Source organism: Xenopus laevis, chromosome 7S (assembly GCF_017654675.1).
Source record: "Xenopus laevis strain J_2021 chromosome 7S, Xenopus_laevis_v10.1, whole genome shotgun sequence".
Taxonomy (NCBI): Eukaryota; Metazoa; Chordata; class Amphibia; order Anura; family Pipidae; genus Xenopus; species Xenopus laevis.
The window spans coordinates 16,625,053-16,641,838 of NC_054384.1; positions in this window are offsets into that span (position 1 = coordinate 16,625,053).

The window sequence follows — 16,786 nt, forward strand, 5'->3', positions numbered from 1 at the left end:
CACACAATAAATCATGATGTTTTGAGGGGGCAACCCTCCACTGTGAAAAAGCTTTCACCCAATTTGCTCCAAAATTCAAGTGCAATTGCAGCCACTTTTATGCATTGGGTGCAAATACAATGGAAGCAAATTAGATGAGGTAATGAGGTACCAAATGAAATTACAGGAGCACGGTTGGGGTTAAAGGCCAGGGTCAAAAGCAGAACAGTGGCGAAGTACACAATTTTAATCCAAGGAATTGTCAAAACCAGGCAAGGGTCAGTTTCAGATAGCAGACAGACAGGTCAGGGACAGGCAAGGCTCAAAACCAGAATATACAACTAAAATTAATCCCAGATGTAAACACAGCGGGCGTCCCCAAACACCCAACTAGACCACCAGGTACTCCAACAGTATCAGTGGGTATCACCCATTTGCTGCCTCAAAAGGGGACAGTATGGGGGACTGCATTATAGGGATATCCAAAAATAATTCACAGGAAAGGTTTCTACCTATCTACCTTTTACCTATCTCACTTACCATTGCCTTGTGCTTTTAATGGGATATAGAACTGCTTTGCCAAATTCTAAAATGTATAATAGGTGATAAATTGTACTATTTATCGTCTTCCTTTGTTTTTTGGTAGATGTCTCTTTATCTTTATGGCATATATATAGATTCTATGCCTATCCATTTTTTTAGTTGATACTGAAAGAATGTCCCATAGTTCGGGTTATTGAAGATAGTTTAATATGTCGTTTTGAAAATATAATTATGTCAGATTTCTTGCTTTCTTTAGTAATAATAACACTTTTCATATTGAGACATTTGTATTAACAGATAATTATTACAATTGTCTGTGGTGGCATGTGGAGCTTTTCCCAGATGTCCTGGCTGGGATATTTGGATCAGCCTTTAGCTAAAAGATTTAATTAACATTAAGCATTTCAAAGCAGTTTTTTTCCCCATATATTTGCACTCAACAATCTAGCTTCAGCTTAATTATCATATAATTATCATATTTCTGTTAAGTTTCACAGTATTAGAAACTAAAGCAAGATAAACTTTTCAAATAATATTGCTGAATTTACTTTCACACTAATGTTCCAGCAAGAATTTATTTAGGATTCAAGGTAGAAAATACTTGTAGCTTAGGAGAGTATCAAAAATGGGGAGGCCAAACAAACTACCCAATATTCTACAAATGTAAACATATTTTGTCTACGAGGTTTAGTTGTTAAATATTGTTTGAAGGAAAATTGTTTCACTTGAATTTAGGTCTTGCAGTAAATTTAAGGAGTCAGGCTTTTGGTGCATGAAATGCGTCAGGTGACATGTCTTAATAATGGAAAATTATCAAAGCATACTTGATAATAAGGTTTTTGAATTTTTAATACTGCAGTTGGGAGGACCACGTTTTTGCTTTTGGTTTTACTTGTATTAAGGATGGGCTAGAGCTGAAAGTGGGGAGAGTGGCTTGAGAGTATCATAGTATTGCTCATTCAGAATATTTTCCCTTCTACCATACAAACCCGCTATACAACCCCTGAAGAAAAAATCAGCAGCAAGTAAAAATAAGTCAGATATATGTGGAATCGCCAACACCATTGTATATTCTTCTTGGTTGTCAACACAGTGGACTATATACTACCTTGGATAGGTAGTTCAATAGTGTATACTTCTGTTTTATAGTAATGTAATTCTGACTTTAATTTCAATGGGGACACTACCTGCAAGGAGAGTCTATGTTCAGGCAGGAAGTGATGTCACACCAAGCTTATACTGCAGCTGCTATTCTAAACAAACAGAGAGCTTCTAGAGCTTTTTACTCAGGTATGGTAAAGCATTCTACAGAATAAATATAGCATTCTAGCTTGCACTATACCAAGCACAATATAACATTTAGCTTGTGGCTAATCTATTGGCAATAAAATGCCTTCGTAGCTTTCCTTCTCCTTTAACCTCATGCCTGAACATGGGTAAAAATACTGTGTTTTATTCCATAAACTTACTGTACTTGGCCAAAGGTTCAGCAGCCTTTCAACAGAAATTTTCCGGGACTTCAAATCTGACTTCAGCAGCTCCCCATCTTGGATCTCGATAGACTGCCTTTTGTGTACCAGAGACATGGCATGTGCTCATTGTGCTTTGTGCTGTTTTTAAGAAGCTTAGAGGTTATTGGAAATTGTGAAAACATTTGCAGAAAGTGAAGTTACATCTGCAAAATCTGCCGTTAGAAAGCAGCTTAAGGAACATCATACTGTATATTTATCTCTTAAATGTTTCCATCAGACAAAAACGAGGTAAACTGAAAACAGTTTAGCAGCCCTTTCATTGTTACTGTCTCCTGAGACATAAATCTTTTTCCTGTACTTTTTCTTATTTTTCTCTCCAGTACTCCAGCCTGGTGATGTACAGAGACTCTCTATATAGTTAAAAACGAGTATATAAGAGCCCACTGCAGATCAGAAGGGGATTTAATTTCAACAGAAACTAATATGCAGCACAACATCTCTGCTTTTAAACTGAAATATAAGTTTCCTATATCTGATAGCGCTGTGCTACATTTCATCTTTATAACCCAATTTTAGATACTGAACTGTGTCTTTCTACCACTGTCAGCTGGCTCCCTGCCCAGATGCACAGCCGTTTGTGTCGGTATTGGCTTTGTAGCCGGATTGTGGTTAAGCTGTGAATATACACTCTAAGTTTCCACTTTCTTCATGCAAAGTGTTTCCTACTTACCTTTGATTCAGAGCAATTTGCACACATGTTTGAGAATGTGCCAGCGCCCCGCCAACTGCCACATTATATTATACATGGGAATCAGGGGCATAAAGTGTTGCACTTTATTTTTACGGGCAGCACGTTTCTTAACTTTTATCACCTTGTTTAAAAAAAAATGCCTCTCAGACTTTTGTAGTCGTAGAACCCATAAAGGAATTGTGAGAGCTGTAATAATGAGTCAGGCATTTGCCGGCATTTCCACATATAACTTTTTTTTTTACAACTGAATGAGGAAATTCCACATTGTTAACATTCCAGGCGCAGCAGCTCTTCAAAAAGGAAAAGAAAGCATAATGGACAATAAAACATACCCTCCAGTAATGTAACTACCCTCTTCCGAGCCTGGGTGCAGGATATACACCGGCCTACCCATACCAGACAGCGGTTTGCTTACGGCATTTGCTGTGGCGTGGTCTCTGTTAGGCCCCTAGGGGGAGCGGACCCTGGTGCGATTGCACCCCCTGCTCCCCTGGTAGTTATGCCACTGATCCAGATAAGGGATATTTTTGTTATTTGGATCATCAATAGTGATGGGTGAATAAATTCACAAGGCATGAATAACAATAGTCACACATCATTGACTTTAATGTATTTGGCAAAATAGGGGTGAGTATAAAAATTGTCACAGCCGTCAAAATTGACACTTGTCAAAATAGTTTTGACGCCCATTGACTGCAATGCGTTTCGCTAATTTTTTGGACAAATCCACCCAATGCTAATCAACATATATTGAGTATGCTTAAAAACATTTAAACAATAGATAAACCCATAATAGGCGTCATGCAGCTTAGTTACCATCAAGTTCAAGGTAAATGAAAAAAAATTGTAAAAAATAGAATTTTTTGCTTACTGTATGGAAGATTGCCTTCCCATAATTTGGAGCTTCCTGGATAACAAATTTCCGGATAAGGGATCCCATACCTGTACAAGACATGTGTTTTTGGAAAACCCCATGGTGTGTGCCTGACAAGTCAAGTTGGATTTATTCAACTCTATGCCAGTACACAGCGAGATGAAATTATAACATTTTCAGGACTTACTAAAAACAACAAAATACTGCCATTCAAAAAACCCAAGCCTTAAAGGAAAACACATGCATAAATACGTATAGAAATGCTGTTTTTTATACCATGTACTTGCAGAATGTGCCCCAAAGGTTCAGCAGCACAGTAATGATCCAGTGCTTCAAATTTGACTACAGCAGTTCCTTATCTTGCATCTTAGGATGTCTTTTGTGTACCAGCAGCATTGCATACTGTATGCTCAGTGTTCTCTGAGCTGTTTTTAAGAAGCTTTTGTTGTTGTGTGTGACATGACCAAAGCAATTTCCTAAAGTCTTTTCTCAGAGACAGTTCATCTTTTCCCTGGCAAAATCTCACAAAATGCCATGGAGGATCATTATGATAATGAAACAATTACCTCTGTCGATGATGTGTACATTTCGCACAACTGCACTTGTAAATGAGCCTTCTTATCTCTTTCACTCTCATTGTTAAGCCAACTCCAGGCATTCCAAGCAACAGTGTAATATATAAATGTTTTTAAAGCATTCAGATAAAGGGATAGTTGCTCCTGCTTTGTTTTGCAAGCTACTCGCTCTCATCCTGGCAGTATATCCAAACTCCCTGCCACAAAGCAACATAGGCTTCTGTTGTTTGCCAGAAAGAAAAAAAGAAATGTTCAGGTGAGTATCGGGAAAATATTCCCCAATGCAAGAAAAAAAATGAGCCAATAACTCTTTAAAGCAAAACTTTTTACAAGAATTCACATTGGTTTCAGGCAAAAGTAAACACTTTGTAATCCGATCAAAGTATCCCTTTAAAGGCCTTTACCCAAAAGGTAAACCGACTTGCTTCCAGCGTTGCTACAGCATAACAATAATCTTTTTGTTCTATGGATACTATTTGTTTTGAATGCCTGGGTTACCATGCAGACACTGAACGAGTCATTTGCTTTGATTTTACTGCCAGCTTGTACATAACCGTAAAGGTGGCCATATATGGGCCGATAAAAGCTGCCGACAGACCGTGTTGGCAGCTTATTGGCCCGTGTATGGGGCCCCTCGACGGGCTTCACCGATCGAGATCTGGCCATCTCGATCGGATGGGACGAAAAATCCAGTCGGATCGCGGCCGCATGTATTCGTTGATGCGGTCCTGCGATCCGACCGCCCATTAATATTCGTTAGGATCCGATCGTTGGGCCCTAGGGCTCACGATTGGATCAGCCAGATATTGCCCACCTCAAGGTGGGCATATCGGGGAGAGATCCGCTCCTTTGGCGAAATCGCCAAACGAGCGGATCTCTCAGTGTATGGCCACCTTAAAACTGATGCAAAACTCTACTGGAAATTATATTAGCTTAGCACTTTACATCCAGTTCCCTCATTTTAATTGCCGAGCAGGTGCGGTCAGGTAAAGGAGGTTTGGTAATCGTACATTTAGTGGCGCCGCTTAGCATTGCTTAAACTCATTTGCACATTATTACAAAAATCTGATTTATTACATAGAAATCATAGTAGAGTGAGCAAAATGCTAATTTAAATGAAACCCAAGGAGATATTATGCGGAAAATGGAGGAATGTGCATAAAAATAAAGTTTAGAATGTGATTGTTTTTATTTTTCATTAGATGAGCAATCATAGTAAACTTTTGCTTCATATTTGTTAACATTGTCCTGTTTTCCCAGTAACGTTGTCTATTACACCCCCCATCTGTGGCTGAAAGGGGTAAATAACAACGGTGTTCAACACCTGTAACTAATAGGGCACATGATGCAAATATGTTCTAATAGCCTTTATTAAATGGATTCCCCCATGAATTTAGGGTGTAGTTTTATTTCTAAATTACACTGTTTACACTGCAAATAATTCAGCCGCCCTGTCAAATTTCATTCCTAACCCAACAAGTGTATTTTTCGGTTGTAATATTGGTGTGTAGGTGCATCTCAGGTCATTTTGCCAGGTCATGTGCTTTTAGAAAGAGCCAGCACTTCAGGATGGAACTGCTTTCTGGCAGGCTCCTACTCAATGTAACTGAAGGAGTCACAGTGGGACATGGATTTTTACTGTTGAGTGCTGTTCTTATATCTACGAGGGAGCTGTTATCTGGTTACCTTCCCATTGTTCTGCTGATGGGCTGCTGGGAGGGGTTGATATCACTTCAACTTGCAGTGTAGCAGTAAAGAGTAACTGAAGTATATCAGAGAACAAGTCACATGACTGGAGGCACTTGGGAAACTAGCACCATATCAGATTTCAAAATTAAATATAAAAAAATCTGTTTGCTCTTTTTAAAAATGGATTTCAGCGGAGAAGTCTGCTGGATCTCATGACAGTATGCCTTTAAAACAAATCAGTGACATAGTACTGTACCCATCACTGCAGAACAGTCCATTCAAGCAAGATTTTATTCATTGTCGTATTCATTGGTATTTCAGAAAAGTTGCAGAAGATGTTTTAACAGATTCATTCTCACAATAAAATAATAATAACAAGAACAATGATAATAATACCCCTTTATTATGTCTGAGAAAAACAATCTTGTATTCGAGAAAATAGTCACACAAATTGTGTTGCTGTTTTCTTGGCACTCGCTTTTTTTCCCCTTGACCTCGAAAATTAGTAAATTGGCCTCATAGAGTCTGAAACCACTAATTTAAGATTAGACACATTCCTAGCAGGTGTATAAAATCTGAGGTCAGGGTAAGGGCTCTTACTCACTGGCGTTCTGACCTGCGCTCCCCTGCGTTCCGTTTTTTGGTGTTCAGCCGCAGGGGAGCGCAGGAATAGACGCATGTCATTATTTCAAATGGGGCTTTACTCACTTAGGCGCGTGTAGTCGCCGAACGCAGGAAAAATGCAGCATGTTGCGTCTCAACCTGCGTTCGGCGCCTCAATTGTATTCAACTGAATTCTTTTATATTCAGATTTTTTGATAAATAAGCAAACATTTCAGTTTTTTTTCAATTGTGAGTTTGTTCGACGTAGAAAAAACCTCTAAAACCTCACAAATTAGATTTTTGATAAATAAGACCATAAATGTTTTGTTTTCAGAAGGTGTTACTTGTAGCTTGTGAAAAATGGAATAAACTGCATGATGATATCAACTGGGAATGAGGAACTAAATATTGTTGAGTAAACCAGCAGAGATGAATGCATAAAAGTTGAGATGTTGATGCCATGGGTCATATACAAATGAGACATACCCTCATAGTGTTCATTTTCATTTGCAGCGACTCAGATTTTAAACTGGAGAGACAGTTTAGCTCTGACTAGTACTGTTTTGTCTCCTGGGCCGTATTCACTGACTGCACGTCAGAGTCAATTTGATCATGTTTGTTTGCACAGTGATTAGGCTAATAACCCTAATACAAAGAAAGATACAACTATGAAAATTATATTTAGCATATACTAATGAGATTAGCGGAACCTAATTAATAAGGAAAAAAACAAACAACACTCTACCAGCACATTCTAATGCCCTCTACTGCTTCAAATTTAAAATGTTTAGTTTTAGCTATTAATTCAATCTTGTGTTAAAGCACAAGAAACATTTTGTCACACCTGCACATTTTTCTGGAAAATGTCACAACAACAAAAAACAGATATAGCTACAAAAGGGCACTTATTTAACAGACACCAATACATTTTATTGTTCTTGGTTCTTTAATGTAAAACACATTTTTTAATTTTGCCCTAGAGTTAATATTCATATTAAACTGCTGAAAATATTGATGGGCTAATAAATTCGTTTGGCGTGAATTTGCGGTGAATTTCCAAATTTTGCCACCATCAAATAAATTCATGAAACTCCTACAAAATAATCTCCGATGAAAATTCGCCGGCGTCAAAAAAATCTGGACGCGTGTCAGAAAAGTCGCTTGTGCCAAAATTTGAGTTTTGCAAATTTTTCACCATTTTGCAAATTTCACAGGAAATTAGCAAATTTTTCGGCGAAGCAAAACAGGAGAAATTCACCCATCACTAGATGAAAACCTTGTTCTGGTCTCACCTGGGTTGCTTTGTACACTACAAAATTATAGGCAGTTTCATTTAGAGGATGGACACAGTGCAAAATTTTGCACCACAGCTTGTTTGGCTCTAGTCAGTATCGGACTGGCCCACCGGGATACCAGGAAAACTCCCGGTGGGCCCAGGTGTCAGTAGGCCCTCATGCGCTAAACTTTTGGCCTATTTCATGGCCATTCCCTATTTCTAAGAGAACAAAGAGGCTAAATAGATGGAATAATTGATTATAGTATGTAAAGAAAACAGACTAGGAGAATAGAGGTTGATTGAGGAGATGAAGAATATTGAGTGGGCCCCTGGTCTTTTTTATGGTGGGTCCCTGGTCTAAGGTTTTTGGTGGGCCCCTGGTGTCCCAGTCCGACACTGGCTCTAGTGACATTACTGGATAGAGCCTTTAGACTGCAAGGTATTCTGGTTCAACAATCATAATCATAGTAACAGCATATGGAAACGTACCCTTTAATTCTGTAGAAAACAACAAAGACCTTCCAGTTTTTTAGTCATTCAGTAAAATTAATTGGATAGTTCTGTTGGGGGCTGATTTATCAAGGGTCGAAGTTAAAAATACTTCGAAATTCGACCATTGAATTGAAATACGTCGACTTCAAATATCGAAGTCAAAGTTTTTTTCATCTAATTCTGGTATCCTGCGGTCGAAGTAAAATCGTTCGATCGAATGATTAAATCCTTCAAATCGAACGATTCGAAGGATTTCAGCGATCGATCAAGCGATTTTTCTACAACTTCAAAAAACTTAGAAAAATGCTCTAGAAGTACCCCATAGGCTAACAAAGCAGGTTTAATTTGGCGAAGTATTGAAGTCGAAGTTTTTTAAAGAGACAGTATTTCGATTATCGCATGGTCGAATAGTCAAAGTATTTTTACTCCGAATCGAATTTGAAGTCGAAGTCGTAGTATCCTATTCGATGGTCGAAGTATCCAAAAAAATTACTTTGAATTTTTAATTTTTTTACTTCAAAATTCCCTCAAATTCACTTCGACCCTTGATAAATCTGCCCCTTGGTGTTTCAATGTAGTTGATGGGCATACAATGCTACTTAAGTAGGGTTGTGTCACAGAAAGGCAATTATTTACCAGGTCAAGATCCATATTTTAGTTGAAAAACTATCCTTGAAAATATTGCTATCTGCTGCAATTTTTTAATTAAAACTAACGAGCTCATCATCATTTCTTTAAATGAAAACTTTACTACCGTTGAATTTAGTAGAGAATTCTCATGGGTTATCAACAATTTCTGATTTCCTTTAGAATCAATCTAAAACCAAACCCTAGAATGTAGATTCACATATTATATTATATATATTTCATATTCAAATGCACATTTGTCACATGTGAGATTCAGTGAGAAAAACTGAGAATTTACAAATTCTGATGTCCCATCCTTCAGTGCCATTCAGTAAGTCCTAAACTCATTAAGTAATAATATGTTATGTTTTTAGATCATTACAAAATACATTTAAGGAAATGTGATCTGAGCTGGGTTTTGTTCAATAATTAGAAGATTTTGTGGTTTTGGAGGTGATAATCCGAAAAAGTTGCAGTTTTGGGCATCAAATCCGAAAAAATCGCATGATTCAGATTTTTTTTTTACCATTTTATCTATTCTTTTCCTGCACCAGATTTTTTTCTTGAAAATATATTAATAAATACGATAAAAAAAGTTGTGTGGGAGTTTGGTCGGAGTGGTTTTAAGAAAATAATGAGAAAGTTTACTAAATAACCCTCTTCGAGTGAAGTTTTATGATCCAGAATACAAATACAAGACAAAACACATATACCAGTGCATATTATTGGGGAAGAAAAGAATGAGGGCTCTACACATGAGAGCAGAGGGAGTTTTTTGAGTTTTGCAAAAGTCAGATTTTCAGAAATGAAAGAGGAACATTTAAATATTTCCCCTTTAACTGTAGAAAACAAACCACCATTTGTCTAACAATACCCACCAGCAGTACTTAATAATAAGTGTAACTGTAGTTTTGAGGCTCCACCACTGGAATGTTTTAAATATATCATATTTTAAGGGATAACCTAGATAAAATAACAGAAGACAGTGCAATTATTGTTATTAATGATATTTTCATAGAGTGTCAGTATTTTCTGCAGTACTTAACATTAAAGAAATATAGCAGGCAGGAATTTCTAACAATAAATCTATTTATAGCAATGAGATGTGAGTCCCGCTCGCTACCAGTTCTACGCTATGAGATAGGCATCTCTTGAGAGATAAATTAGAAAATTAATGAATATGTCTCAAGAACGTAGGGAGACTGACTCTAAATGAATCCTAACTGCAAAACTAGAAGTCAAATGTAAGGACAGTGACCCAAATGTATCACATTGGAGGAATACATATTTCAGAGTATTTGGAGGTTTTTCATGCTTTTATTAATGAAATGTCTTTACCGTCTCATTATGTATTCTGTATTTTTCCCAGAAAAATAATTATAGGGGCAGTAATACTATATTATAATTACGCCAAAATGATCATAATAAGTTCTGCTAAATTGTTGGGTGTTAGAGAAGACCAGAAGTAAGGCTATGATTGTTCCATACAGTACAGTGGGTCTGGAAATTGCTGACCTCATATATTAAAAACTTCAATAATCAGTGACCATGGGGCCGATTCACTAACTTCGAGTGAAGGATTCGAAGGCTACTTCGACCATCGTATGGGCTACTTCGACCTTCGACTACGACTTTGAATCAAACTATTCGAAGTAAAAATCGTTCGACTATTCGATAGTCGAAGTACTGTCTCTTTAAAAAAAACTTCGACCCCCTAGTTCGCCATCTAAAAGCTACCGAAGTCAATGTTAGCCTTTGGGGAAGGTCCCCATAGGCTTGACTAACTTTTTTTGATCAAAGGATATTCCTTCGATCGTTGGATTAAAATCCTTCGAATCGTTCGATTCGAAGGATTTTATCGTTTGATCGAAGGAATTATCTTCGATCGAACTATCTGCACTAAATCCTTCGTCTTTGATATTCGAAGTCGAAGGATTTTAATTCCTAGTCAAATATCGAGGGTTAATTAACCCTCGATATTCGACCCATAGTGAATCGGCCCCCAAGTGTCCAAATCTCTCTAGAATCAAGTGCATTTGATAGCAACATTTGGCAAGAAGAATGATTTTCATCTTCATCCTTACAGATGTTATAAATTTTAGAACAGAAGTGTATGGGGTGGATGGTTATAAAAAAGTGAGAAACCTACCTCAAGCAAAGGGTATAATTGAGCATATGTTATATATACAAGCTGGTTGAGTTTTTTTTAGTGAAAAAATCTTACATTTTTAGAGAAACTAAAATGTAAACAAACTAAAATTTTTATTAAACCCCAAAGCAGCAAAAAACCCTAATCTGTAAATATTAACCTAAAATCTGTCGGGTAGTCAGTGGCAGAGGTCCCTTTAACTATTTGAATATGCTTTTTTGCCTTCAAGATTTTTTGTGTTTTTGGGTATGTGTTGCAAAAACATAACAAACGTGAGTTTGTTGGGCAACAATTAGAAAAAGTTGCATGATTCGAGCGCCAAAGCAAAGTCAAATGATTCCAATTTTTACACCGATTTTTTTTTATTTTTGAGAATAATTATTGGTAAATTAAGGGTTTGGAAGTTTGGTCAAATATTTTTTTTAATAAAGTAAGAAAAAAGTAAGTCGGGTAAATAACTCCCGTGGACATTTTATCCATTAAGCTACTAAGAATGTCCTCCCCTTTAAACAATTGCTATTCCATTTATTGCAATATATTCAAGCTGGCCAACTATGTCAAAGTCATCCCTGGTCTGGCCAGGTCTCCACTAACTTTAATCTGATTCATGAAGAATTCTATTGCTTCTGTATACATTTTACAGGGACTACGTTTTACCTAAAACTAGATCCAAAATGGTTGCCCTATTTAATGGCCACCAGGGTTTGCCTGACTGTAGTTAGGAATGAGACTAGCTACAATATGGAACTGGCCACTGCTCCTTTATTAACTTTAGCAAAAAGCGGGGAAATTTTGCACATCACTTAACAATTTTAAACCATTAAGTGAGGGTGCAATGAGGCAGTGACCACAAAATCCATACAGACAAATACAAGAGGTCCTCTGCACTCAACCCATTATCAATATATTAAGACATTTAGGAGGTTACTTATTAAAAACTGACTTTTTTCTGTTCGGACTTTGAAAGGGGAAAAACTATTTTTTGTAGGAAAAAAAACCCTCACATTTTTGGAGATTTATTAAACTCTGATGGTATTAAAAGTCTGAATAAAAAAAGTACTCCAACTGAGACCTACCGAGGTCATGTAGAAGTCAATGGCAGATGCCCCATTGATATCCTGATTTGCGCTGGATTGTGTACATTATTCCAAAGATTTCATGCATTTTCGGGCATCAAATACAAAAAAGTTACAGTTTTCTGCGCCAAATCCAAAAAGTTTGTATGATTTGGATTTTATCAAGTTTTTTCCAGCACAATTTTTGGAGAAATGTATTGATAAATGGGGGGGGAAATCTATGCGAATTTGGTTGGAGTAGTTTTCAGAAAATTTTTGGAACTTTTTGGATTTTGATAAAAAACCCATTAAGGCATTTTATGCATCATTAAGAATTCTACTACTCCTGTATACCGGTAGATTTTTTACAAAGCCATCATCTTGGTTATATCCTGGATAAGCTACCACCAATTTCAAGACATTGCCTAATTATTACAGACGAACATGAAAGAATTGTGAAATAATTCAGCATGCTTCAGTTGTATTTTTATAACAGAACAGTCATTATTATGATTAAAACCATACTGAATTCTACAAGGGTGTGGAGCAGATTTATCGAAAATTGCAGGTGCTTTAAAAAACTTTTTACATTTCGAAAAAACTTTAAAAAAGTAGAAAACTCGCCAAACTGAAATGTGGGCTTAATTATTACAAACCATGATTGCATAAAAACATTAAAAAAGGCTTGAATGCAGATAATCACATTCTGCACATAATTTTCAATGACTCATATTTCAAATTGGAAACATATTCCTGTAATAAGCTGAATTTGAATGTTGATAAATCTGCCCCATGAAGCAGAGAAGAGGATAGGGGTATGTACAAGCTACATAAATAATAAATACATGGGGTGCCATATTTCCACTTCCTCTGTAAATAAAGATGTCCTTTGAGGCTATTTGCAGGAACAAATACATGTATATAACAAAAATGAAGCGAGCAAGGATAGAATCCAGCGGAAATTCAATTTATAATGATAAAAGGCAAGAGCATTACATTGAGATCTGACACAGAGAGTGCTTGATTTAATGGAAGATAAATATGAAGACAATCAATATATTTAACTGTTTCTCTAAGCCCTGTTAGAAACTTTGATAAGAAGGTTATCTACTATGCTGACAGCAGCTGAGGGAACAAAGATAAGAACAGTGATACCATATTTCCTGTTTCTCTTGACTGACAATAATCTGGGATATTAAGAATTGTTTGAAGCCAGATCGATTTTATTCTTGAAGGCAGCTTGGGAAGATGGCCTAGTTTTTGATGATCTGATCAGTTGGCCCAATCTTCTGATTGAACTGATTTGCCAAGCAGCGTTTGTAGCTTTGATACTTTTTCTTCAGCCTGTACCCCACACATCCACTGAAGTTTTCTGAACGGACATCCCAACTTCAATCAAATGGTGTTGAGGAATAGTCTGTCCCTCCTACGGGGACCACATGTGAAATGATAACAAGGTAAGTGAGTTCAGAAGCCTTCATTCTAAATACAAAGCACCTCTTAAGGAAAAGCTTGCAGATTACTGACAAAAACCTATACTGAAATGAAACTGTACTATACATTATAGGACTCATTTATGAGTGCAAGTACACAGTGTGCATAAATACAATGAAAAACTTTTTTACTTCCTTGCTTTGTTACAAAAAGTCACATGCATTGATGGTCGAATTTGTCCCGTTTCACTTTGCTGAAAAATTTGTGAATTTCCCTCAAAATTTGCGAAATGACGAAAAATTTTGCGGATTTTCGCCTCAGTTTCGTGAATTTATTCGCCACCGGTGAAATGCGGAAATTTGCCGTGACTTTGCGCCTGCTGAATTTATTCGCCCATCACTAGTCATGATTTTAAAGATTCAGATTCGATTCAACCAGGCATGAGGATTCAGCCGAATCCTGCTGAAAATGGCCGAATCCTGGCTGAATACCAAACCAAATCCTGGATTCTGTGCATCCCTACAATGAATATATAAGAAAATAGTGTGCATGGAAGAAAAAGAAAATATTCTGCAACATATCAGTAGCAGGTAGGACAACAACAGACCAAAACAGCAAGAATAGACTATAGGCATCTGGAGAACTAAAGGTGGCCATACACGGGCTGATAAAAGCTGCCGACAGACCAAGTCGGCAGCTTATTGGCCCCGTGTATGGGGCCCCCCGACGGGCTTCCCCTATCGAGATCTGGCCCAAAGTTGGCCAGATCTCGTTGATGCGGTCCCGCGATTCGACCCCTGTTTCCCATGCGTTAGGATCCGATCGTTGGGCCCTAGGGCCCACTATTGGTTCAGCCCGATATTGCCCACCTCAGGTGGGCATATTGGAGAGAGATCCACTCGTTTGGCGCTCTCCGTGTATGGCCACCTTAAAGGACAATATAAGGATAGGATTAGTAGAGCACAAGTGAAAACAGTTCAGATTATTCAGACATATTTGAGCATGCTACGGTGATGTTTACAAACTGAACCTACAGTGGGTTTCTAATATCTATAAATTAAATGTATTTCAGTGACATGATAATAAGGCAATATAACATATTGCTGTACTGATGCTATGTAGAAAATAGGATTTAAACAACAGTTTTTAATTTTTTTTTATATAATTCCCAAAAGAAAAATACTTTAAAACCTACAAATTATTTATAATGAAGCAGCCAAAGAGATGTCACAACCCTAATGCATTAAAATGTTACCGCTCTTCTACAAAGGCTTCTTAGCTATTTAGAGATGCCCACTGAAGATGTTGAAAAACAAAAAAAATCAATAAAATAAACCAGCAATAGTAGGTGTTGTGTCTAAACAAGTAAATAAAAATCACTATTTCTCCATATTAAGCCTTCTTGTAGAGTAAGTGCAATGCTACTTCTTTTATAAGATTTAATATTTCAGGCATTGCGTGTAAAGGTGCTTGTACAGTTCCCTGTAGTAGCTATTGTTGTGATTGATATTCTTGTGTTGCTGCAATAAGATTTCTATGGAATGTGTAAGAGATTTTTTAAAATGTAATCCAACAATTGATAAATGAATAGATCTTGGATATGACCCATGAGTATCTTTTTGGCTGCTATGCTGTTAATTGGAAGCAGTTTCCTTGGTAGGTTACCCTGAATTAAGGTCCTGATGGTTTCTTCTGAAACTTATGCTATTAAAAGGCAAATTTGAATTTTTGCTGTGATTCGGGAAAATCATGGCAAAATCCTTTCATTTCAATATTTTATAATGTAAATTTTTGAATTATACTTGAATTAATGAAGTTTTTCATTAAATATGCTAGCAATTGAGAAAAAGAAATGTAAAAAAAATTCTCATCTAGAAATTTTTGTAAATTCTTGAATTATACTTGAATTATAAATGAAGTCTAAATTCTAGCAAGCTTCTCTTATAAAGTTAGATTTTTTTTGTTTAGTTTTTTTTAAAACAAATGAATGGAATAGTGTGATTTCTATGTTGATGAATTTCTCCCTGCAAATTAATGCAATTGAGTTTTTCTGATTCAAGTTTTTCATTAAATATGCTAGCAATTGAGAAAAAGAAATGTAAAAAAAAATCTCATCAAGATCTTATTCAAGATCTTTTATTCTGCCATCAAATGCACACCGATTCAAGTTCATCTAGATCAGTGATCTCAACCAGTAGCTCGTGAGCAACATGTATGTTGCTCCCAGTGGCCTCAAAACAGGAGCTTATTTTTGAATTCCTGGCTTGGAGGCAAGTTTTGGTTGTATAAAAACCAGGTGTACTGCCAAACAGAGCCTCAATGTTGGTTGACAATCCACATAGGGGCTGCAATATGGCCAATCACAGCCCTTATTTGGCACCCCAGGAACAGTTTTCATGCTTGTGTTGCTCCCCAACTCCTTTTACTTCTGAATGCTGCTCACGGGTTGAAAAGGTTGGGGATCCCTGATCTAGATGGATATCAAGGAAACTTTTAGGTTTCCAGACAAAAGACAGCTAAAGTCGGTTAATGAAGACAACCTTGACATAATTTTACAGAACTACATATATTTACATATTAATTGACCGAATATTAGTAACTATTCTTTGTGAACTCTTCTTGTGACTATGAGCGAATAGTTTTCTCGCATCACAAAGGAAGGAAGTGGTCGATTTGGAGTGTACCTGGAGATGAGTAGTGATGGGCAAATTTGGGGCGTTTTGCTTCGCTGAAAAATTAGCGAAACGGACAAATTTTCGCTGTGGTTTCACAAAACCCCGGGCCAGTGCAGGTTTCTACACGGGGTGTCGGGTAAGTAAATACAATCACTTGGGAGTGCCTAACTTTTGGTACCCCCCAAGTATAAAATGACTTTTCTTCTCCTTTAACCTTAGTGGCAGATTTAGCAAAATATAAGTTCAGAGCTCACCACTAGTGATGGGTGAACTTTTTCACTAGGTTTCCCTGCAAAAAAAAACAAAAAAACCCATAGACCCTAATGCAGGGATTCCCAACCTTTAGAACCCATGAGCAACATTCAGAAGAAAAAGGAGTTGGGGAGCAACACTAGCATGAAAAATGTTCTTGGGTGCCAAATAAGGGCTGTGATTGGCCATTTAGTAGCCCCTATTTGGATTGTCAACCTACATTAGGGGGCACATTTACAAAGCTCGAGTGAAGGATTCGAATTAAAAAAACTTCGAATTTCGAAGTGTTTTTTTGGCTACTTCGACCATCGAATGGGCTAGTTCGACCTTCGACTACTAC